Source organism: Hyla sarda, unplaced genomic scaffold (genome assembly GCF_029499605.1).
Source record: "Hyla sarda isolate aHylSar1 unplaced genomic scaffold, aHylSar1.hap1 scaffold_969, whole genome shotgun sequence".
In the NCBI taxonomy this organism is placed as follows: Eukaryota; Metazoa; Chordata; class Amphibia; order Anura; family Hylidae; genus Hyla; species Hyla sarda.
In genome coordinates this window covers 112,857-138,048 of record NW_026610999.1, presented here as the reverse complement: position 1 = coordinate 138,048, position 25,192 = coordinate 112,857, and the positions used below count along the sequence as shown (strand labels likewise).

Sequence of the window (25,192 nt, the reverse complement as noted above, 5' to 3'; positions counted from 1 at the left end):
TCCTTTGCTGTGTATGTGACTATGGAGCTGTTTGGTGATGTCGTCTATTATGGCCTTCATAGAAGCAACAGGAGATTGTTGCATCCATCTAGAACCCTCAGAACTACAGTGCTATGATGTCACTCACTTCCACAGGCCTTGCAGAGTGTAAACAACAACAACCCAGCTTTGTTGTGTATGTAACCATAGGGATTTGTGATGTCACCTAGAACCTTCACAGCAGCGACAGCTTTATGAGGAGCATCAGCACTGCTCTGCCTGAGCAGAACCATCACCGCCATAGGTTGTCAAATAACCCGGATTTAACCCACACAGGTAAGTCCAATGGGGTGCAGGCATGTCCTCTATGCTTACAGCTTCCCGTGGGTGTTGGTTTGATACCGTTTGGGGACAGCCAAGGAGGCATCTGCAGGCAACAAAGGTAGGTGTGTGCTTGTGTGTGTGTTTCCTATGCAGATCCTAAGCCCAGTGTCACATGCAAGTAGGAGGAGTAAGAAGGGTTCCTGGCAAATCCGGGTTATGGATTGCATTTAAAAAGGCCCCGTGGGAGTGCAATGGGCCCCTGTCTTGCTGCTTAGCAATAATGGTATGGGTTTAGGTTCTGCTGTGTGTACTGGTGGTTGACTGCCCCCCAGCCCAGAGTGTGCATGGAAAATTGTCTGGCAGCCTCCCTGACAGCAAGCAGTGATAGTGCCCATGAAGGGGACCTTGTTGGGCCCGCCCCTTTCACGGTTATCGCTTCTCGGCCTTTTGGCTAAGATCAAGTGTAGTATCTGTTCTTATCAGTTTAATATCTGATACGTCCCCTATCTGGGGACCATATATTAAATGGATTTTTGAGAACGGGGGCCGATTTCGAAGCTTGCTTCCGTCGCCCTATGCATTGACCCGATATGGCAGTATCTTCGGGTACAGTGCACCACCCCCTTACAGGGTTAAAAAGAAAGATTCCTACTTTCATTGCTACCTGCTTGCTGGCTAGCCAGCTAGCCAGCCCTGTGGGCCTTGCTGCTGCTGCAGCCAAAAAACAAAAGGTGGTGCTGCTGCTGCTGCTTCTGCTGCTTCTGCTTGTGTCTGGCCGCTGTTGGAGCGTCCAGGCACAGGACTTCTGCTGCTGCTGACTAAATGGCCTCCTTAATTGGATCATTTGAGTAGCCAGCACACCTGTGCAGGTAGGGCATGACATGATAGGCAGCTGCCTTGATAGCGGGTGGGTGCTGAATGTTCCTAATTGACAAAATAAGATTAATGCTTATGAAGAAATATAAAATCTCATCCCTTCCCCAATATCGCGCCACACCCCTACCCCTTAATTCCCTGGTTGAACTTGATGGACATATGTCTTTTTTCGACCGTACTAACTATGTAACTATGTAACATAACATGGGGGGGGTCTCCTGGCTGTTCACACAGGTGTGTCATTGCTGTACATTGACCATGCATTGCTTCTGTGGTATTGCAAAGGCAAAGACAAATGCTTCCAGCCATCCATTGCACTAATGGATTGGTCATCAGCTGGCTGTCTATGTCCCGCATCAATATAGACCAAAGTACAGAGGGTTAGGCTATGCTATTGTGCACCTACCTGATGCATCAGAAGGTGCGAGGCCCTTGCTAAATTCTGTGCACAGACTTTGAGATCTATACTTTAGACTGTATCTAAACCTGCTCCAACATGGACTGACATTCTGGCCTACTTTCAGCCGATGCGACTTGTCTGTCGCTGAACAGTCGCTTTTTATGTATTCAGCACCTATGTATAATGTTGTAAAAATGCTCTAGAAGCTAAAGTCGCAGAAATGTCACACATATTTGGCCTGCAACTTTCTGTGCGACAAATTCAGACAGGAAAAATCAGTATAAATCCTTAGAAAATTATCCCCCAGTGTCTCCATCTGCTGGCGGTATTGAATAAGCATTGCTGCACTGATGGGGTATGCATTAGACGAAAAAAAAGAAGAAAAAGAAGAATAATACGCCCAGAAAAGAGGCGAAAAGGAGAAAAACGTAAAAAAACGTGAAAAAAAAGTAAGAGGAAGAGAAGGGAAAAAAAGGTGGAAATGGGTTTAAAAGTGATTTCGGCGGAGAAATATATATATATATATATATATATACGCGCACACACACACATATATATAAACGTATTCTCCGTTGAGATATTGCAGCCGCTGCTGTGTCCAGGCCCAGGAGCCTTAGCACTGTGCTGTGATGTCACTCAATACCACTGACATCACTAGGTGTAAACAACATCTCTCCTTTGCTGTGTATGTGACTATGGAGCTGTTTGGTGATGTCGTCTATTATGGCCTTCATAGAAGCAACAGGAGATTGTTGCATCCATCTAGAACCCTCAGAACTACAGTGCTATGATGTCACTCACTTCCACAGGCCTTGCAGAGTGTAAACAACAACAACCCAGCTTTGTTGTGTATGTAACCATAGGGATTTGTGATGTCACCTAGAACCTTCACAGCAGCGACAGCTTTATGAGGAGCATCAGCACTGCTCTGCCTGAGCAGAACCATCACCGCCATAGGTTGTCAAATAACCCGGATTTAACCCACACAGGTAAGTCCAATGGGGTGCAGGCATGTCCTCTATGCTTACAGCTTCCCGTGGGTGTTGGTTTGATACCGTTTGGGGACAGCCAAGGAGGCATCTGCAGGCAACAAAGGTAGGTGTGTGCTTGTGTGTGTGTTTCCTATGCAGATCCTAAGCCCAGTGTCACATGCAAGTAGGAGGAGTAAGAAGGGTTCCTGGCAAATCCGGGTTATGGATTGCATTTAAAAAGGCCCCGTGGGAGTGCAATGGGCCCCTGTCTTGCTGCTTAGCAATAATGGTATGGGTTTAGGTTCTGCTGTGTGTACTGGTGGTTGACTGCCCCCCAGCCCAGAGTGTGCATGGAAAATTGTCTGGCAGCCTCCCTGACAGCAAGCAGTGATAGTGCCCATGAAGGGGACCTTGTTGGGCCCGCCCCTTTCACGGTTATCGCTTCTCGGCCTTTTGGCTAAGATCTTGTATCTTGTCAAGGGGCTCTGAGTTCGTCGAACCTTCGGCCTTGAGGCATCGGCGGTTTTTTAGCCGTCTTAAGCCTCATGCTGCTATAGGAGGAGGACTTACAAAGAACGGGAAGGCGATCCCCCATGGCGACCCTTAGGTTTGCTGCGCATACTGAAACTCGGATTAAGAACACCTTCCGTATTGAAGTGGATGAGGAGAAAAAGGAGAAGATGACTTTGGAATTTTTTGTCAAGAGAATTATGCTGGATTTATTGCACATTCAGAGAGAAGATGTGCTTTGCCTAAAAGACCCAGGTAAAGGACTTTTCATTCTTACCTTGACTTCCGCATCTGCATGTGACCATATGTTTGAGAAAGTTCGGGAGCTTGCCAATGAGGAGGATATGAAAGGACTTGTTTTTATTGCTCTATATTCTAATGGCGATGTTCCACTGGTGGTTACTATGCACGATCCATACGTGGATATAAGAGACATTGTCTTATTTTTAAACCAATATTGTGCGGAAGTCAAATACTCTCATAAAATAATGAATGCAATGGACTTTTGGACTGGAAAGCATAAGTTTGCTGTTAAGTTCAGAGAAGATGTGAGAGGAATTGGAGGTCTGTGTCGCCCACCTGCAAATTTTTTAATTGGGCGTAAACGTGGCTATTTATTCTACCCTGGGATGCCGTATTATTGCAGGAAATGCCATGAATATGGTCATACACAAGAATCTTGCAAAGAGGAAGTGGTTATTTGCAAAAGATGTGGCCAAAAAGGCCACACCACTTTGGACTGTCAAAATGAGATTCTGTGTAATGTGTGTAAGCAGAAAGGACACGCTTTTAAGGATTGTCCTCAACGCTCCTGGGCCAATATTGTGGCTACGTCGGCTGGTCCCTCGATGAGGAAGAGCTCCATGGATGCTGTGCCTGTGCCTAAGACCCACACCCTGAAAGTGATGCCTGAGTCTTCTGCTACCGGAATTCCTGTGATACCTGCTGTGGCTCATGTCTCCAAAAGCATTGTGTCCCCGGGGAAGGTCGTGGGACCTGAGACAGAAGTGAGGGGTTCTCCTCTCATGGAAGTTGAGGGTCCTGGACCGCCCAGAAGGGATACAGAGGAGATGGATGTAGAAGAACGGCGAAAGAGGAAAAGCAGAGACCGGAAAGAGGAAAAGGGCCTTAACATCAAAAGGAGTGGTCGAGTTAGTGCGGACGAGGGGAATGTGGAGATTGTCTGCCAAAAGGTTATAACAGCATCCGACCCTGTTAATATTGAGGAATTTGTGTCACCACCTGCAGATTGGGGTTCTTTGTCTGAGGATAATGAATGACCCAGGAGCTACCAAGTGTTAATATCTCCTCCTTCAATGTGAGGAGTTTGAAGAGCCCGGAGAGGAGGGCTGCTTTATTCTCTTTCTTGTCTTCTTTGCCTACAGACATTTTATTTTTACAGGAATGTGCCATTGATTATGATATCAATTATTCATCTTTGAGATCTGAATGGACTCTTGGCCCGTCTGTGTGGTCAGGGGATAATGAGAGGAAAGTGACTGGTGTTGGCATACTGTTCAAGAGCAGTGAGTATAAAGTTACCTCCTTCACAGACATTGTACCCGGTAGAGCCCTGCTCGTTCATATTATTTATAATGACATGAATATGAGACTTTTAAATGTATATGCCTCTCCAGATAAGGATGAAAGATCTGATTTATTAGAGAAAATTCAGTTTTATTTACCGGGTTCATCCCCGCTTATCATCGCTGGTGATTTTAATTGTATAATGGCAGGAGAGGAGCGGGCTGGAGGATCTGAACAAAGGAAAGATAAGACTGAAAAACAACTAAAGGATTTTAGAGTTGATTTTAATTTAAAAGATTTGTGGAGAACCTCTTTCCCTAATGACCCTGGGTATACCTGGGGGAATAGCCTTTATATGTCAAGGATTGATTATATTTTTGCTTCTGGATTTGCATTTTATGGGAATATGCAATTGACTTCTACCTTTTTTTCAGATCATAAGATTTTATCTGCTACATGTAAGTTTGATGGGGTTTGCAGAGCCAAAGGAGTCTGGCGTCTGAATGTCTCTTTGCTTGAAGATGAAGAAATTAAATGTAATTTCATCTATCTTTTTAAAAAATTGCAGAACTCAAGGACTAATTTTAATTCTCTTTTAGCATGGTGGGAATTCTGCAAGGTAAAATTTAAAGAGTATTTTATTAAGATGGGTGTTAAAAAAACAAAAGAGAAATTGAAATGGTATAGAGATCTTAACACAAAACTACAAACCTATTATCAACTCAAAGAGCTGGGTGTATATGTAGACGATCTGATTTTAAGTGTTAAAAGTGATATTCAGAAGGCTATAACTAACAAAGGGAAAGAAATAATTTTTAACTCCAAAGTTGAATGTAAAGAGAAGGATGAAAAGTGTACAAGATTCTTTTTTAAAAAGGTAATGGAAACAAAAAAGTTAATGATTAACATTGAGGATGAAACTACTAATGTAGGAATGTTATCCAAAGCTAAATCCTTTTATCAAGATCTGTTTAATGAGAAACCCATTGATATATCTGCTGCTAATTTTCTCCTAAGCACTTTAGATTGTGGTTTAAGTAAGGAGGGCCAAGATGCACTTTGCACAGAAGTAAGATGCCAAGAATTAGAAATTGCTGCTAAAAGTTTATCCACAGGTAAAACACCAGGTTCTGATGGACTTCCTGTAGAGTTTTATAAAACCTTTTGGGAAATTTTTAAAGATGATTTGCTTAATATTTTTAAGGAGGCTTTTAATTCTGATGTTCTACCTTTATCTTGGAGGAGTGGTATAGTGTCTCTGATCCCCAAAAAGGGGGATAGGAACAGCTTAGAAAATTGGAGACCAATTACGCTTCTTAATGTTGATTATAAGATTATGTCAAAAATTTTTGTTAACAGAATGAAGCCGTTTTTGTACAAGGTCATCCATGTGGATCAGGTATGTGGTGTCCCAGGAAGGAGTGTAGCTGAACCTTTAAATGCTATTAGGGACGTCATATGGTATCAGCAAGAGCGGAATCAAAGTCTAGCCATTCTATCTCTAGATTTTCATAAAGCGTTCGATAGAGTATCACATTGTTTTTTATGGATGGTTTTACAACGCATGGGTTTTCCTAACATATTTATTAAGCAAATTGCTCTCTTATATAAAGGTTCTTTTAGCAGGATTTTAATAAATGGTTTCCTTACAGATTTTATTAATTTATCATCAGGGGTAAAGCAAGGCTGCCCTCTGTCTCCTATACTGTTTATATGTGCAATAGAACCTCTGTTAAACTTAATAAGGAATGATAAAATAATAAAAGGAGTGCCAGTTCCTGGAGGTAATAATGCCACCCTTAAAGTGTGTGGCTATATGGATGATATTAATGTTTTTTGTGAAAGTGCCTTCTCTTTACAAAGAGTTGTTGATGTTACTGATTTCTTTTGTAAAGCTTCTGCTTTTAAACTTAATTTATCTAAATGTGACTGTTTTTATATAGGTAAATGGGAAAACGTGCAAATACCAAACCTAAAATTACAGTCAGAAAAAATAAAAATCCTTGGAGTCATCTTTGATAAAAATAACAATGGTGAGGAAAGTTGGCTAATGGTAAAAGAAAAGGTAAAGAAAAAGGTAGACTTTTGGTCCCTAAGGAAATTATCCTTAGAAGGTAAAATTTTGGTGATTAAGGCTATGCTAATACCCATTATGCTCTATTTAAATATGATTTATCCTCCTAATGAACTTATGTCTAGGCAACTTCAGAGGATTCTCTTTGAGTTTCTATGGAGTTCTAAAGCAGAAAAATTAAAAAGAGATACTATGTATAAGTCACAAAAAAATGGAGGAAAACAGGTTCCCTGTATTAGAAAATTTTTATACTTAAGGTTTTTTAGTTGGTGTTTTAGGGGACTTTTTATGAAAAGTGTATGGTCCTGTTTTTTAAAGTACTCTGCGGGACATATTTTTAGAAAAAGAGAATGGGTGTTTTTATCATTATCTTCTCCTGTACTTTTAACTCCGCCTAAACATTATGCCATCTTAGAAAAAATTATACGTATGTATAACCTTAAAGACTTTGACTTGTTAACCTTGAGGGATGCTCGCAAGATAGAAGTACAGTTAAATTTGCAAGAAGAAATATGTATGGTCTCTAATTTTTCTTATAATAGGTGTGTACAAATATGGAAAAAGGTAAACGAGCCATATCTTTTTAATGAGCACAAGGATTTAGCATGGATGATTATCCATGAGTGTCTTCCGGTAAGATTTTTCCAATATAGAAGAGGTCTAAATGCTGTATGTGTCTGTCCCCGGGATAATTGCAATATAGATGAAACTGTTTTGCACCTTTTCTGGAATTGTTATTTTGCACAAAAGGTTTTTAGACTAATTGGTTCTTTATTGAAATTCCTAACAGGTCTAAAAGTTTTAAATCATGAAGTTGTTTTATATGGCAAAAGTGATGGAGTTATGAAAGAAAAAGAGAGAATTTTGTGGATTTTTATCAACTGTACAAAAAATGTATTATGGAAAGTTCGTAATATCCTTGTCTTCAAAAGAGATTTTATTTGTGAAAAAGAATGTTTGAAGATGATATACAGTGAAGTTTACTTGTACTATTTAATTGATAAAAAGAGATATGGGCAGAAAAAAGCATTAGCTATGTGGAATTTACATTTATGGAAAACAGTATTTGATGTATTGTAAACATTTTTTGTGATGTATTTAAGTTTTTGAGTTTTTTTCAATAAAAATGTAAAAAAATCTGTTCTTATCAGTTTAATATCTGATACGTCCCCTATCTGGGGACCATATATTAAATGGATTTTTGAGAACGGGGGCCGATTTCGAAGCTTGCTTCCGTCGCCCTATGCATTGACCCGATATGGCAGTATCTTCGGGTACAGTGCACCACCCCCTTACAGGGTTAAAAAGAAAGATTCCTACTTTCATTGCTACCTGCTTGCTGGCTAGCCAGCTAGCCAGCCCTGTGGGCCTTGCTGCTGCTGCAGCCAAAAAACAAAAGGTGGTGCTGCTGCTGCTGCTTCTGCTGCTTCTGCTTGTGTCTGGCCGCTGTTGGAGCGTCCAGGCACAGGACTTCTGCTGCTGCTGACTAAATGGCCTCCTTAATTGGATCATTTGAGTAGCCAGCACACCTGTGCAGGTAGGGCATGACATGATAGGCAGCTGCCTTGATAGCGGGTGGGTGCTGAATGTTCCTAATTGACAAAATAAGATTAATGCTTATGAAGAAATATAAAATCTCATCCCTTCCCCAATATCGCGCCACACCCCTACCCCTTAATTCCCTGGTTGAACTTGATGGACATATGTCTTTTTTCGACCGTACTAACTATGTAACTATGTAACATAACATGGGGGGGGGGGGGGGGTCTCCTGGCTGTTCACACAGGTGTGTCATTGCTGTACATTGACCATGCATTGCTTCTGTGGTATTGCAAAGGCAAAGACAAATGCTTCCAGCCATCCATTGCACTAATGGATTGGTCATCAGCTGGCTGTCTATGTCCCGCATCAATATAGACCAAAGTACAGAGGGTTAGGCTATGCTATTGTGCACCTACCTGATGCATCAGAAGGTGCGAGGCCCTTGCTAAATTCTGTGCACAGACTTTGAGATCTATACTTTAGACTGTATCTAAACCTGCTCCAACATGGACTGACATTCTGGCCTACTTTCAGCCGATGCGACTTGTCTGTCGCTGAACAGTCGCTTTTTATGTATTCAGCACCTATGTATAATGTTGTAAAAATGCTCTAGAAGCTAAAGTCGCAGAAATGTCACACATATTTGGCCTGCAACTTTCTGTGCGACAAATTCAGACAGGAAAAATCAGTATAAATCCTTAGAAAATTATCCCCCAGTGTCTCCATCTGCTGGCGGTATTGAATAAGCATTGCTGCACTGATGGGGTATGCATTAGACGAAAAAAAAGAAGAAAAAGAAGAATAATACGCCCAGAAAAGAGGCGAAAAGGAGAAAAACGTAAAAAAACGTGAAAAAAAAGTAAGAGGAAGAGAAGGGAAAAAAAGGTGGAAATGGGTTTAAAAGTGATTTCGGCGGAGAAATATATATATATATATATATATATATATATATATATATATATATACGCGCACACACACACATATATATAAACGTATTCTCCGTTGAGATATTGCAGCCGCTGCTGTGTCCAGGCCCAGGAGCCTTAGCACTGTGCTGTGATGTCACTCAATACCACTGACATCACTAGGTGTAAACAACATCTCTCCTTTGCTGTGTATGTGACTATGGAGCTGTTTGGTGATGTCGTCTATTATGGCCTTCATAGAAGCAACAGGAGATTGTTGCATCCATCTAGAACCCTCAGAACTACAGTGCTATGATGTCACTCACTTCCACAGGCCTTGCAGAGTGTAAACAACAACAACCCAGCTTTGTTGTGTATGTAACCATAGGGATTTGTGATGTCACCTAGAACCTTCACAGCAGCGACAGCTTTATGAGGAGCATCAGCACTGCTCTGCCTGAGCAGAACCATCACCGCCATAGGTTGTCAAATAACCCGGATTTAACCCACACAGGTAAGTCCAATGGGGTGCAGGCATGTCCTCTATGCTTACAGCTTCCCGTGGGTGTTGGTTTGATACCGTTTGGGGACAGCCAAGGAGGCATCTGCAGGCAACAAAGGTAGGTGTGTGCTTGTGTGTGTGTTTCCTATGCAGATCCTAAGCCCAGTGTCACATGCAAGTAGGAGGAGTAAGAAGGGTTCCTGGCAAATCCGGGTTATGGATTGCATTTAAAAAGGCCCCGTGGGAGTGCAATGGGCCCCTGTCTTGCTGCTTAGCAATAATGGTATGGGTTTAGGTTCTGCTGTGTGTACTGGTGGTTGACTGCCCCCCAGCCCAGAGTGTGCATGGAAAATTGTCTGGCAGCCTCCCTGACAGCAAGCAGTGATAGTGCCCATGAAGGGGACCTTGTTGGGCCCGCCCCTTTCACGGTTATCGCTTCTCGGCCTTTTGGCTAAGATCAAGTGTAGTATCTGTTCTTATCAGTTTAATATCTGATACGTCCCCTATCTGGGGACCATATATTAAATGGATTTTTGAGAACGGGGGCCGATTTCGAAGCTTGCTTCCGTCGCCCTATGCATTGACCCGATATGGCAGTATCTTCGGGTACAGTGCACCACCCCCTTACAGGGTTAAAAAGAAAGATTCCTACTTTCATTGCTACCTGCTTGCTGGCTAGCCAGCTAGCCAGCCCTGTGGGCCTTGCTGCTGCTGCAGCCAAAAAACAAAAGGTGGTGCTGCTGCTGCTGCTTCTGCTGCTTCTGCTTGTGTCTGGCCGCTGTTGGAGCGTCCAGGCACAGGACTTCTGCTGCTGCTGACTAAATGGCCTCCTTAATTGGATCATTTGAGTAGCCAGCACACCTGTGCAGGTAGGGCATGACATGATAGGCAGCTGCCTTGATAGCGGGTGGGTGCTGAATGTTCCTAATTGACAAAATAAGATTAATGCTTATGAAGAAATATAAAATCTCATCCCTTCCCCAATATCGCGCCACACCCCTACCCCTTAATTCCCTGGTTGAACTTGATGGACATATGTCTTTTTTCGACCGTACTAACTATGTAACTATGTAACATAACATGGGGGGGGGGGGGGGGGGGGTCTCCTGGCTGTTCACACAGGTGTGTCATTGCTGTACATTGACCATGCATTGCTTCTGTGGTATTGCAAAGGCAAAGACAAATGCTTCCAGCCATCCATTGCACTAATGGATTGGTCATCAGCTGGCTGTCTATGTCCCGCATCAATATAGACCAAAGTACAGAGGGTTAGGCTATGCTATTGTGCACCTACCTGATGCATCAGAAGGTGAGAGGCCCTTGCTAAATTCTGTGCACAGACTTTGAGATCTATACTTTAGACTGTATCTAAACCTGCTCCAACATGGACTGACATTCTGGCCTACTTTCAGCCGATGCGACTTGTCTGTCGCTGAACAGTCGCTTTTTATGTATTCAGCACCTATGTATAATGTTGTAAAAATGCTCTAGAAGCTAAAGTCGCAGAAATGTCACACATATTTGGCCTGCAACTTTCTGTGCGACAAATTCAGACAGGAAAAATCAGTATAAATCCTTAGAAAATTATCCCCCAGTGTCTCCATCTGCTGGCGGTATTGAATAAGCATTGCTGCACTGATGGGGTATGCATTAGACGAAAAAAAAGAAGAAAAAGAAGAATAATACGCCCAGAAAAGAGGCGAAAAGGAGAAAAACGTAAAAAAACGTGAAAAAAAAGTAAGAGGAAGAGAAGGGAAAAAAAGGTGGAAATGGGTTTAAAAGTGATTTCGGCGGAGAAATATATATATATATATATATATATATATATATATATATATATATATACGCGCACACACACACATATATATAAACGTATTCTCCGTTGAGATATTGCAGCCGCTGCTGTGTCCAGGCCCAGGAGCCTTAGCACTGTGCTGTGATGTCACTCAATACCACTGACATCACTAGGTGTAAACAACATCTCTCCTTTGCTGTGTATGTGACTATGGAGCTGTTTGGTGATGTCGTCTATTATGGCCTTCATAGAAGCAACAGGAGATTGTTGCATCCATCTAGAACCCTCAGAACTACAGTGCTATGATGTCACTCACTTCCACAGGCCTTGCAGAGTGTAAACAACAACAACCCAGCTTTGTTGTGTATGTAACCATAGGGATTTGTGATGTCACCTAGAACCTTCACAGCAGCGACAGCTTTATGAGGAGCATCAGCACTGCTCTGCCTGAGCAGAACCATCACCGCCATAGGTTGTCAAATAACCCGGATTTAACCCACACAGGTAAGTCCAATGGGGTGCAGGCATGTCCTCTATGCTTACAGCTTCCCGTGGGTGTTGGTTTGATACCGTTTGGGGACAGCCAAGGAGGCATCTGCAGGCAACAAAGGTAGGTGTGTGCTTGTGTGTGTGTTTCCTATGCAGATCCTAAGCCCAGTGTCACATGCAAGTAGGAGGAGTAAGAAGGGTTCCTGGCAAATCCGGGTTATGGATTGCATTTAAAAAGGCCCCGTGGGAGTGCAATGGGCCCCTGTCTTGCTGCTTAGCAATAATGGTATGGGTTTAGGTTCTGCTGTGTGTACTGGTGGTTGACTGCCCCCCAGCCCAGAGTGTGCATGGAAAATTGTCTGGCAGCCTCCCTGACAGCAAGCAGTGATAGTGCCCATGAAGGGGACCTTGTTGGGCCCGCCCCTTTCACGGTTATCGCTTCTCGGCCTTTTGGCTAAGATCAAGTGTAGTATCTGTTCTTATCAGTTTAATATCTGATACGTCCCCTATCTGGGGACCATATATTAAATGGATTTTTGAGAACGGGGGCCGATTTCGAAGCTTGCTTCCGTCGCCCTATGCATTGACCCGATATGGCAGTATCTTCGGGTACAGTGCACCACCCCCTTACAGGGTTAAAAAGAAAGATTCCTACTTTCATTGCTACCTGCTTGCTGGCTAGCCAGCTAGCCAGCCCTGTGGGCCTTGCTGCTGCTGCAGCCAAAAAACAAAAGGTGGTGCTGCTGCTGCTGCTTCTGCTGCTTCTGCTTGTGTCTGGCCGCTGTTGGAGCGTCCAGGCACAGGACTTCTGCTGCTGCTGACTAAATGGCCTCCTTAATTGGATCATTTGAGTAGCCAGCACACCTGTGCAGGTAGGGCATGACATGATAGGCAGCTGCCTTGATAGCGGGTGGGTGCTGAATGTTCCTAATTGACAAAATAAGATTAATGCTTATGAAGAAATATAAAATCTCATCCCTTCCCCAATATCGCGCCACACCCCTACCCCTTAATTCCCTGGTTGAACTTGATGGACATATGTCTTTTTTCGACCGTACTAACTATGTAACTATGTAACATAACATGGGGGGGGGGGGGGGGGGGTCTCCTGGCTGTTCACACAGGTGTGTCATTGCTGTACATTGACCATGCATTGCTTCTGTGGTATTGCAAAGGCAAAGACAAATGCTTCCAGCCATCCATTGCACTAATGGATTGGTCATCAGCTGGCTGTCTATGTCCCGCATCAATATAGACCAAAGTACAGAGGGTTAGGCTATGCTATTGTGCACCTACCTGATGCATCAGAAGGTGCGAGGCCCTTGCTAAATTCTGTGCACAGACTTTGAGATCTATACTTTAGACTGTATCTAAACCTGCTCCAACATGGACTGACATTCTGGCCTACTTTCAGCCGATGCGACTTGTCTGTCGCTGAACAGTCGCTTTTTATGTATTCAGCACCTATGTATAATGTTGTAAAAATGCTCTAGAAGCTAAAGTCGCAGAAATGTCACACATATTTGGCCTGCAACTTTCTGTGCGACAAATTCAGACAGGAAAAATCAGTATAAATCCTTAGAAAATTATCCCCCAGTGTCTCCATCTGCTGGCGGTATTGAATAAGCATTGCTGCACTGATGGGGTATGCATTAGACGAAAAAAAAGAAGAAAAAGAAGAATAATACGCCCAGAAAAGAGGCGAAAAGGAGAAAAACGTAAAAAAACGTGAAAAAAAAGTAAGAGGAAGAGAAGGGAAAAAAAGGTGGAAATGGGTTTAAAAGTGATTTCGGCGGAGAAATATATATATATATATATATATATATATATATATATATATACGCGCACACACACACATATATATAAACGTATTCTCCGTTGAGATATTGCAGCCGCTGCTGTGTCCAGGCCCAGGAGCCTTAGCACTGTGCTGTGATGTCACTCAATACCACTGACATCACTAGGTGTAAACAACATCTCTCCTTTGCTGTGTATGTGACTATGGAGCTGTTTGGTGATGTCGTCTATTATGGCCTTCATAGAAGCAACAGGAGATTGTTGCATCCATCTAGAACCCTCAGAACTACAGTGCTATGATGTCACTCACTTCCACAGGCCTTGCAGAGTGTAAACAACAACAACCCAGCTTTGTTGTGTATGTAACCATAGGGATTTGTGATGTCACCTAGAACCTTCACAGCAGCGACAGCTTTATGAGGAGCATCAGCACTGCTCTGCCTGAGCAGAACCATCACCGCCATAGGTTGTCAAATAACCCGGATTTAACCCACACAGGTAAGTCCAATGGGGTGCAGGCATGTCCTCTATGCTTACAGCTTCCCGTGGGTGTTGGTTTGATACCGTTTGGGGACAGCCAAGGAGGCATCTGCAGGCAACAAAGGTAGGTGTGTGCTTGTGTGTGTGTTTCCTATGCAGATCCTAAGCCCAGTGTCACATGCAAGTAGGAGGAGTAAGAAGGGTTCCTGGCAAATCCGGGTTATGGATTGCATTTAAAAAGGCCCCGTGGGAGTGCAATGGGCCCCTGTCTTGCTGCTTAGCAATAATGGTATGGGTTTAGGTTCTGCTGTGTGTACTGGTGGTTGACTGCCCCCCAGCCCAGAGTGTGCATGGAAAATTGTCTGGCAGCCTCCCTGACAGCAAGCAGTGATAGTGCCCATGAAGGGCACCTTGTTGGGCCCGCCCCTTTCACGGTTATTGCTTCTCGGCCTTTTGGCTAAGATCTTGTATCTTGTCAAGGGGCTCTGAGTTCGTCGAACCTTCGGCCTTGAGGCATCGGCGGTTTTTTAGCCGTCTTAAGCCTCATGCTGCTATAGGAGGAGGACTTACAAAGAACGGGAAGGCGATCCCCCATGGCGACCCTTAGGTTTGCTGCGCATACTGAAACTCGGATTAAGAACACCTTCCGTATTGAAGTGGATGAGGAGAAAAAGGAGAAGATGACTTTGGAATTTTTTGTCAAGAGAATTATGCTGGATTTATTGCACATTCAGAGAGAAGATGTGTTTTGCCTAAAAGACCCAGGTAAAGGACTTTTCATTCTTACCTTGACTTCCGCATCTGCATGTGACCATATGTTTGAGAAAGTTCGGGAGCTTGCCAATGAGGAGGATATGAAAGGACTTGTTTTCATTGCTCTATATTCTAATGGCGATGTTCCACTGGTGGTTACTATGCACGATCCATACGTGGATATAAGAGACATTGTCTTATTTTTAAACCAATATTGTGCGGAAGTCAAATACTCTCATAAAATAATGAATGCAATGGACTTTTGGACTGGAAAGCATAAGTTTGCTGTTAAGTTCAGAGAAGATGTGAGAGGAATTGGAGGTCTGTGTCGCCCACCTGCAAATTTTTTAATTGGGCGTAAACGTGGCTATTTATTCTACCCTGGGATGCCGTATTATTGCAGGAAATGCCATGAATATGGTCATACACAAGAATCTTGCAAAGAGGAAGTGGTTATTTGCAAAAGATGTGGCCAAAAAGGCCACACCACTTTGGACTGTCAAAATGAGATTCTGTGTAATGTGTGTAAGCGGAAAGGACACGCTTTTAAGGATTGTCCTCAACGCTCCTGGGCCAATATTGTGGCTACGTCGGCTGGTCCCTCGATGAGGAAGAGCTCCATGGATGCTGTGCCTGTGCCTAAGACCCACACCCTGAAAGTGATGCCTGAGTCTTCTGCTACCGGAATTCCTGTGATACCTGCTGTGGCTCATGTCTCCAAAAGCATTGTGTCCCCGGGGAAGGTCGTGGGACCTGAGACAGAAGTGAGGGGTTCTCCTCTCATGGAAGTTGAGGGTCCTGGACCGCCCAGAAGGGATACAGAGGAGATGGATGTAGAAGAACGGCGAAAGAGGAAAAGCAGAGACCGGAAAGAGGAAAAGGGCCTTAACATCAAAAGGAGTGGTCGAGTTAGTGCGGACGAGGGGAACGTGGAGATTGTCTGCCAAAAGGTTATAACAGCATCCGACCCTGTTAATATTGAGGAATTTGTGTCACCACCTACAGATTGGGGTTCTTTGTCTGAGGATAATGAATGACCCAGGAGCTACCAAGTGTTAATATCTCCTCCTTCAATGTGAGGAGTTTGAAGAGCCCAGAGAGGAGGGCTGCTTTATTTTCTTTCTTGTCTTCTTTGCCTACAGACATTTTATTTTTACAGGAATGTGCCATTGATTATGATATCAATTATTCATCTTTGAGATCTGAATGGACTCTTGGCCCGTCTGTGTGGTCAGGGGATAATGAGAGGAAAGTGACTGGTGTTGGCATACTGTTCAAGAGCAGTGAGTATAAAGTTACCTCCTTCACAGACATTGTACCCGGTAGAGCCCTGCTCGTTCATATTATTTATAATGACATGAATATGAGACTTTTAAATGTATATGCCTCTCCAGATAAGGATGAAAGATCTGATTTATTAGAGAAAATTCAGTTTTATTTACCGGGTTCATCCCCGCTTATCATCGCTGGTGATTTTAATTGTATAATGGCAGGAGAGGAGCGGGCTGGAGGATCTGAACAAAGGAAAGATAAGACTGAAAAACAACTAAAGGATTTTATAGTTGATTTTAATTTAAAAGATTTGTGGAGAACCTCTTTCCCTAATGACCCTGGGTATACCTGGGGGAATAGCCTTTATATGTCAAGGATTGATTATATTTTTGCTTCTGGATTTGCATTTTATGGGAATATGCAATTGACTTCTACCTTTTTTTCAGATCATAAGATTTTATCTGCTACATGTAAGTTTGATGGGGTTTGCAGAGCCAAAGGAGTCTGGCGTCTGAATGTCTCTTTGCTTGAAGATGAAGAAATTAAATGTAATTTTATCTATCTTTTTAAAAAATTGCAGAACTCAAGGACTAATTTTAATTCTCTTTTAGCATGGTGGGAATTCTGCAAGGTAAAATTTAAAGAGTATTTTATTAAGATGGGTGTTAAAAAAACAAAAGAGAAATTGAAATGGTATAGAGATCTTAACACAAAACTACAAACCTATTATCAACTCAAAGAGCTGGGTGTATATGTAGATGATCTGATTTTAAGTGTTAAAAGTGATATTCAGAAGGCTATAACTAACAAAGGGAAAGAAATAATTTTTAACTCCAAAGTTGAATGTAAAGAGAAGGATGAAAAGTGTACAAGATTCTTTTTTAAAAAGGTAATGGAAACAAAAAAGTTAATGATTAACATTGAGGATGAAACTACTAATGTAGGAATGTTATCCAAAGCTAAATCCTTTTATCAAGATCTGTTTAATGAGAAACCCATTGATATATCTGCTGCTAATTTTCTCCTAAGCACTTTAGATTGTGGTTTAAGTAAGGAGGACCAAGATGCACTTTGCACAGAAGTAAGATGCCAAGAATTAGAAATTGCTGCTAAAAGTTTATCCACAGGTAAAACACCAGGTTCTGATGGACTTCCTGTAGAGTTTTATAAAACCTTTTGGGAGATTTTTAAAGATGATTTGCTTAATATTTTTAAGGAGGCTTTTAATTCTGATGTTCTACCTTTATCTTGGAGGAGTGGTATAGTGTCTCTGATCCCCAAAAAGGGGGATAGGAACAGCTTAGAAAATTGGAGACCAATTACGCTTCTTAATGTTGATTATAAGATTATGTCAAAAATTTTTGTTAACAGAATGAAGCCGTTTTTGTACAAGGTCATCCATGTGGATCAGGTATGTGGTGTCCCAGGAAGGAGTGTAGCTGAACCTTTAAATGCTATTAGGGACGTCATATGGTATCAGCAAGAGCGGAATCAAAATCTAGCCATTCTATCTCTAGATTTTCATAAAGCGTTCGATAGAGTATCACATTGTTTTTTATGGATGGTTTTACAACGCATGGGTTTTCCTAACATATTTATTAAGCAAATTGCTCTCTTATATAAAGGTTCTTTTAGCAGGATTTTAATAAATGGTTTCCTTACAGATTTTATTAATTTATCATCAGGGGTAAAGCAAGGCTGCCCTCTGTCTCCTATACTGTTTATATGTGCAATAGAACCTCTGTTAAACTTAATAAGGAATGATAAAATAATAAAAGGAGTGCCAGTTCCTGGAGGTAATAATGCCACCCTTAAAGTGTGTGGCTATATGGATGATATTAATGTTTTTTGTGAAAGTGCCTTCTCTTTACAAAGAGTTGTTGATGTTACTGATTTCTTTTGTAAAGCTTCTGCTTTTAAACTTAATTTATCTAAATGTGACTGTTTTTATATAGGTAAATGGGAAAACGTGCAAATACCAAACCTAAAATTACAGTCAGAAAAAATAAAAATCCTTGGAGTCATCTTTGATAAAAATAACAATGGTGAGGAAAGTTGGCTAATGGTAAAAGAAAAGGTAAAGAAAAAGGTAGACTTTTGGTCCCTTAGGAAATTATCCTTAGAAGGTAAAATTTTGGTGATTAAGGCTATGCTAATACCCATTATGCTCTATTTAAATATGATTTATCCTCCTAATGAACTTATGTCTAGGCAACTTCAGAGGATTCTCTTTGAGTTTCTATGGAGTTCTAAAGCAGAAAAATTAAAAAGAGATACTATGTATAAGTCACAAAAAAATGGAGGAAAACAGGTTCCCTGTATTAGAAAATTTTTATACTTAAGGTTTTTTAGTTGGTGTTTTAGGGGACTTTTTATGAAAAGTGTATGGTCCTGTTTTTTAAAGTACTCTGCGGGACATATTTTTAGAAAAAGAGAATGGGTGTTTTTATCATTATCTTCTCCTGTACTTTTAACTCCGCCTAAACATTATGCCATCTTAGAAAAAATTATACGTATGTATAACCTTAAAGACTTTGACTTGTTAACCTTGAGGGATGCTCGCAAGATAGAAGTACAGTTAAATTTGCAAGAAGAAATATGTATGGTTTCTAATTTTTCTTATAATAGGTGTGTACAAATATGGAAAAAGGTAAACGAGCCATATCTTTTTAATGAGCACAAGGATTTAGCATGGATGATTATCCATGAGTGTCTTCCGGTAAGATTTTTCCAATATAGAAGAGGTCTAAATGCTGTATGTGTCTGTCCCCGGGATAATTGCAATATAGATGAAACTGTTTTGCACCTTTTCTGGAATTGTTATTTTGCACAAAAGGTTTTTAGACTAATTGGTTCTTTATTGAAATTCCTAACAGGTCTAAAAGTTTTAAATCATGAAGTTGTTTTATATGGCAAAAGTGATGGAGTTACAAAAGAAAAAGAGAGAATTTTGTGGATTTTTATCAACTGTACAAAAAATGTATTATGGAAAGTTCGTAATATCCTTGTCTTCAAAAGAGATTTTATTTGTGAAAAAGAATGTTTGAAGATGATATACAGTGAAGTTTACTTGTACTATTTAATTGATAAAAAGAGATATGGGCAGAAAAAAGCATTAGCTATATGGAATTTACATTTATGGAAAACAGTATTTGATGTATTGTAAACATTTTTTGTGATGTATTTAAGTTTTTGAGTTTTTTCAATAAAAATGTAAAAAAAAAAAAAAAAAATCTGTTCTTATCAGTTTAATATCTGATACGTCCCCTATCTGGGGACCATATATTAAATGGATTTTTGAGAACGGGGGCCGATTTCGAAGCTTGATTCCGTCGCCCTATGCATTGACCCGATATGGCAGTATCTTCGGGTACAGTGAACCACCCCCTTACAGGGTTAAAAAGAAAGATTCCTACTTTCATTGCTACCTGCTTGCTGGCTAGCCAGCTAGCCAGCCCTGTGGGCCTTGCTGCTGCTGCAGCCAAAAAACAAAAGGTGGTGCTGCTGCTGCTTCTGCTGCTTCTGCTTCTGCTTGTGTCTGGCCGCTGTTGGAGCGTCCAGGCACAGGACTTCTGCTGCTGCTGCTGACTAAATGGCCTCCTTAATTGGATCATTTGAGTAGCCAGCACACCTGTGCAGGTAGGGCATGACATGATAGGCAGCTGCCTTGATAGCGGGTGGGTGCTGAATGTTCCTAATTGACAAAATAAGATTAATGCTTATGAAGAAATATAAAATCTCATCCCTTCCCCAATATCGCGCCACACCCCTACCCCTTAATTCCCTGGTTGAACTTGATGGACATATGTCTTTTTTCGACCGTACTAACTATGTAACTATGTAACATAACATGGGGGGGGGTCTCCTGGCTGTTCACACAGGTGTGTCATTGCTGTACATTGACCATGCATTGCTTCTGTGGTATTGCAAAGGCAAAGACAAATGCTTCCAGCCATCCATTGCACTAATGGATTGGTCATCAGCTGGCTGTCTATGTCCCGCATCAATATAGACCAAAGTACAGAGGGTTAGGCTATGCTATTGTGCACCTACCTGATGCATCAGAAGGTGCGAGGCCCTTGCTAAATTCTGTGCACAGACTTTGAGATCTATACTTTAGACTGTATCTAAACCTGCTCCAACATGGACTGACATTCTGGCCTACTTTCAGCCGATGCGACTTGTCTGTCGCTGAACAGTCGCTTTTTATGTATTCAGCACCTATGTATAATGTTGTAAAAATGCTCTAGAAGCTAAAGTCGCAGAAATGTCACACATATTTGGCCTGCAACTTTCTGTGCGACAAATTCAGACAGGAAAAATCAGTATAAATCCTTAGAAAATTATCCCCCAGTGTCTCCATCTGCTGGCGGTATTGAATAAGCATTGCTGCACTGATGGGGTATGCATTAGACGAAAAAAAAGAAGAAAAAGAAGAATAATACGCCCAGAAAAGAGGCGAAAAGGAGAAAAACGTAAAAAAACGTGAAAAAAAAGTAAGAGGAAGAGAAGGGAAAAAAAGGTGGAAATGGGTTTAAAAGTGATTTCGGCGGAGAAATATATATATATATATATATATATATATATATATATATATATACGCGCACACACACACATATATATAAACGTATTCTCCGTTGAGATATTGCAGCCGCTGCTGTGTCCAGGCCCAGGAGCCTTAGCACTGTGCTGTGATGTCACTCAATACCACTGACATCACTAGGTGTAAACAACATCTCTCCTTTGCTGTGTATGTGACTATGGAGCTGTTTGGTGATGTCGTCTATTATGGCCTTCATAGAAGCAACAGGAGATTGTTGCATCCATCTAGAACCCTCAGAACTACAGTGCTATGATGTCACTCACTTCCACAGGCCTTGCAGAGTGTAAACAACAACAACCCAGCTTTGTTGTGTATGTAACCATAGGGATTTGTGATGTCACCTAGAACCTTCACAGCAGCGACAGCTTTATGAGGAGCATCAGCACTGCTCTGCCTGAGCAGAACCATCACCGCCATAGGTTGTCAAATAACCCGGATTTAACCCACACAGGTAAGTCCAATGGGGTGCAGGCATGTCCTCTATGCTTACAGCTTCCCGTGGGTGTTGGTTTGATACCGTTTGGGGACAGCCAAGGAGGCATCTGCAGGCAACAAAGGTAGGTGTGTGCTTGTGTGTGTGTTTCCTATGCAGATCCTAAGCCCAGTGTCACATGCAAGTAGGAGGAGTAAGAAGGGTTCCTGGCAAATCCGGGTTATGGATTGCATTTAAAAAGGCCCCGTGGGAGTGCAATGGGCCCCTGTCTTGCTGCTTAGCAATAATGGTATGGGTTTAGGTTCTGCTGTGTGTACTGGTGGTTGACTGCCCCCCAGCCCAGAGTGTGCATGGAAAATTGTCTGGCAGCCTCCCTGACAGCAAGCAGTGATAGTGCCCATGAAGGGCACCTTGTTGGGCCCGCCCCTTTCACGGTTATCGCTTCTCGGCCTTTTGGCTAAGATCAAGTGTAGTATCTGTTCTTATCAGTTTAATATCTGATACGTCCCCTATCTGGGGACCATATATTAAATGGATTTTTGAGAACGGGGGCCGATTTCGAAGCTTGCTTCCGTCGCCCTATGCATTGACCCGATATGGCAGTATCTTCGGGTACAGTGCACCACCCCCTTACAGGGTTAAAAAGAAAGATTCCTACTTTCATTGCTACCTGCTTGCTGGCTAGCCAGCTAGCCAGCCCTGTGGGCCTTGCTGCTGCTGCAGCCAAAAAACAAAAGGTGGTGCTGCTGCTGCTTCTGCTGCTTCTGCTTCTGCTTGTGTCTGGCCGCTGTTGGAGCGTCCAGGCACAGGACTTCTGCTGCTGCTGACTAAATGGCCTCCTTAATTGGATCATTTGAGTAGCCAGCACACCTGTGCAGGTAGGGCATGACATGATAGGCAGCTGCCTTGATAGCGGGTGGGTGCTGAATGTTCCTAATTGACAAAATAAGATTAATGCTTATGAAGAAATATAAAATCTCATCCCTTCCCCAATATCGCGCCACACCCCTACCCCTTAATTCCCTGGTTGAACTTGATGGACATATGTCTTTTTTCGACCGTACTAACTATGTAACTATGTAACATAACATGGGGGGGGGGGGGGGTCTCCTGGCTGTTCACACAGGTGTGTCATTGCTGTACATTGACCATGCATTGCTTCTGTGGTATTGCAAAGGCAAAGACAAATGCTTCCAGCCATCCATTGCACTAATGGATTGGTCATCAGCTGGCTGTCTATGTCCCGCATCAATATAGACCAAAGTACAGAGGGTTAGGCTATGCTATTGTGCACCTACCTGATGCATCAGAAGGTGCGAGGCCCTTGCTAAATTCTGTGCACAGACTTTGAGATCTATACTTTAGACTGTATCTAAACCTGCTCCAACATGGACTGACATTCTGGCCTACTTTCAGCCGATGCGACTTGTCTGTCGCTGAACAGTCGCTTTTTATGTATTCAGCACCTATGTATAATGTTGTAAAAATGCTCTAGAAGCTAAAGTCGCAGAAATGTCACACATATTTGGCCTGCAACTTTCTGTGCGACAAATTCAGACAGGAAAAATCAGTATAAATCCTTAGAAAATTATCCCCCAGTGTCTCCATCTGCTGGCGGTATTGAATAAGCATTGCTGCACTGATGGGGTATGCATTAGACGAAAAAAAAGAAGAAAAAGAAGAATAATACGCCCAGAAAAGAGGCGAAAAGGAGAAAAACGTAAAAAAACGTGAAAAAAAAGTAAGAGGAAGAGAAGGGAAAAAAAGGTGGAAATGGGTTTAAAAGTGATTTCGGCGGAGAAATATATATATATATATATATATATATATATATATATATGCGCACACACACACATAGATATAAACGTATTCTCCGTTGAGATATTGCAGCCGCTGCTGTGTCCAGGCCCAGGAGCCTTAGCACTGTGCTGTGATGTCACTCAATACCACTGACATCACTAGGTGTAAACAACATCTCTCCTTTGCTGTGTATGTGACTATGGAGCTGTTTGGTGATGTCGTCTATTATGGCCTTCATAGAAGCAACAGGAGATTGTTGCATCCATCTAGAACCCTCAGAACTACAGTGCTATGATGTCACTCACTTCCACAGGCCTTGCAGAGTGTAAACAACAACAACCCAGCTTTGTTGTGTATGTAACCAAAGGGATTTGTGATGTCACCTAGAACCTTCACAGCAGCGACAGCTTTATGAGGAGCATCAGCACTGCTCTGCCTGAGCAGAACCATCACCGCCATAGGTTGTCAAATAACCCGGATTTAACCCACACAGGTAAGTCCAATGGGGTGCAGGCATGTCCTCTATGCTTACAGCTTCCCGTGGGTGTTGGTTTGATACCGTTTGGGGACAGCCAAGGAGGCATCTGCAGGCAACAAAGGTAGGTGTGTGCTTGTGTGTGTGTTTCCTATGCAGATCCTAAGCCCAGTGTCACATGCAAGTAGGAGGAGTAAGAAGGGTTCCTGGCAAATCCGGGTTATGGATTGCATTTAAAAAGGCCCCGTGGGAGTGCAATGGGCCCCTGTCTTGCTGCTTAGCAATAATGGTATGGGTTTAGGTTCTGCTGTGTGTACTGGTGGTTGACTGCCCCCCAGCCCAGAGTGTGCATGGAAAATTGTCTGGCAGCCTCCCTGACAGCAAGCAGTGATAGTGCCCATGAAGGGGACCTTGTTGGGCCCGCCCCTTTCACGGTTATCGCTTCTCGGCCTTTTGGCTAAGATCAAGTGTAGTATCTGTTCTTATCAGTTTAATATCTGATACGTCCCCTATCTGGGGACCATATATTAAATGGATTTTTGAGAACGGGGGCCGATTTCGAAGCTTGCTTCCGTCGCCCTATGCATTGACCCGATATGGCAGTATCTTCGGGTACAGTGCACCACCCCCTTACAGGGTTAAAAAGAAAGATTCCTACTTTCATTGCTACCTGCTTGCTGGCTAGCCAGCTAGCCAGCCCTGTGGGCCTTGCTGCTGCTGCAGCCAAAAAACAAAAGGTGGTGCTGCTGCTGCTGCTTCTGCTGCTTCTGCTTGTGTCTGGCCGCTGTTGGAGCGTCCAGGCACAGGACTTCTGCTGCTGCTGACTAAATGGCCTCCTTAATTGGATCATTTGAGTAGCCAGCACACCTGTGCAGGTAGGGCATGACATGATAGGCAGCTGCCTTGATAGCGGGTGGGTGCTGAATGTTCCTAATTGACAAAATAAGATTAATGCTTATGAAGAAATATAAAATCTCATCCCTTCCCCAATATCGCGCCACACCCCTACCCCTTAATTCCCTGGTTGAACTTGATGGACATATGTCTTTTTTCGACCGTACTAACTATGTAACTATGTAACATAACATGGGGGGGGGGGGGGGGGGGTCTCCTGGCTGTTCACACAGGTGTGTCATTGCTGTACATTGACCATGCATTGCTTCTGTGGTATTGCAAAGGCAAAGACAAATGCTTCCAGCCATCCATTGCACTAATGGATTGGTCATCAGCTGGCTGTCTATGTCCCGCATCAATATAGACCAAAGTACAGAGGGTTAGGCTATGCTATTGTGCACCTACCTGATGCATCAGAAGGTGCGAGGCCCTTGCTAAATTCTGTGCACAGACTTTGAGATCTATACTTTAGACTGTATCTAAACCTGCTCCAACATGGACTGACATTCTGGCCTACTTTCAGCCGATGCGACTTGTCTGTCGCTGAACAGTCGCTTTTTATGTATTCAGCACCTATGTATAATGTTGTAAAAATGCTCTAGAAGCTAAAGTCGCAGAAATGTCACACATATTTGGCCTGCAACTTTCTGTGCGACAAATTCAGACAGGAAAAATCAGTATAAATCCTTAGAAAATTATCCCCCAGTGTCTCCATCTGCTGGCGGTATTGAATAAGCATTGCTGCACTGATGGGGTATGCATTAGACGAAAAAAAAGAAGAAAAAGAAGAA

At 42.5% G+C, this 25,192-nt stretch overlaps 7 non-coding genes across 7 annotated transcripts; all 7 read left to right on the top strand.

Moving 5' to 3' along the window:
* The first annotated feature begins 734 nt into the window (after nucleotides 1-734).
* Nucleotides 735-925, top strand: LOC130351352 (U2 spliceosomal RNA). The gene has a single exon (XR_008888080.1). It is a non-coding gene; the product is annotated as a U2 spliceosomal RNA (small nuclear RNA).
* Nucleotides 926-7,761: 6,836 nt separating this feature from the next.
* On the top strand, nucleotides 7,762-7,951 carry LOC130351357 (U2 spliceosomal RNA). The gene has a single exon (XR_008888084.1). It is a non-coding gene; the product is annotated as a U2 spliceosomal RNA (small nuclear RNA).
* Nucleotides 7,952-10,041: 2,090 nt separating this feature from the next.
* Nucleotides 10,042-10,232, top strand: LOC130351351 (U2 spliceosomal RNA). The gene has a single exon (XR_008888079.1). It is a non-coding gene; the product is annotated as a U2 spliceosomal RNA (small nuclear RNA).
* A 2,096-nt stretch (nucleotides 10,233-12,328) lies between these two features.
* Nucleotides 12,329-12,519, top strand: LOC130351350 (U2 spliceosomal RNA). The gene has a single exon (XR_008888078.1). It is a non-coding gene; the product is annotated as a U2 spliceosomal RNA (small nuclear RNA).
* Nucleotides 12,520-19,389: 6,870 nt separating this feature from the next.
* Nucleotides 19,390-19,582, top strand: LOC130351363 (U2 spliceosomal RNA). Its single transcript, XR_008888087.1, has one exon. It is a non-coding gene; the product is annotated as a U2 spliceosomal RNA (small nuclear RNA).
* Nucleotides 19,583-21,669: 2,087 nt separating this feature from the next.
* On the top strand, nucleotides 21,670-21,860 carry LOC130351349 (U2 spliceosomal RNA). Its single transcript, XR_008888077.1, has one exon. It is a non-coding gene; the product is annotated as a U2 spliceosomal RNA (small nuclear RNA).
* Nucleotides 21,861-23,944: 2,084 nt separating this feature from the next.
* Nucleotides 23,945-24,135, top strand: LOC130351348 (U2 spliceosomal RNA). Its single transcript, XR_008888076.1, has one exon. It is a non-coding gene; the product is annotated as a U2 spliceosomal RNA (small nuclear RNA).
* Nucleotides 24,136-25,192: the final 1,057 nt, after the last annotated feature.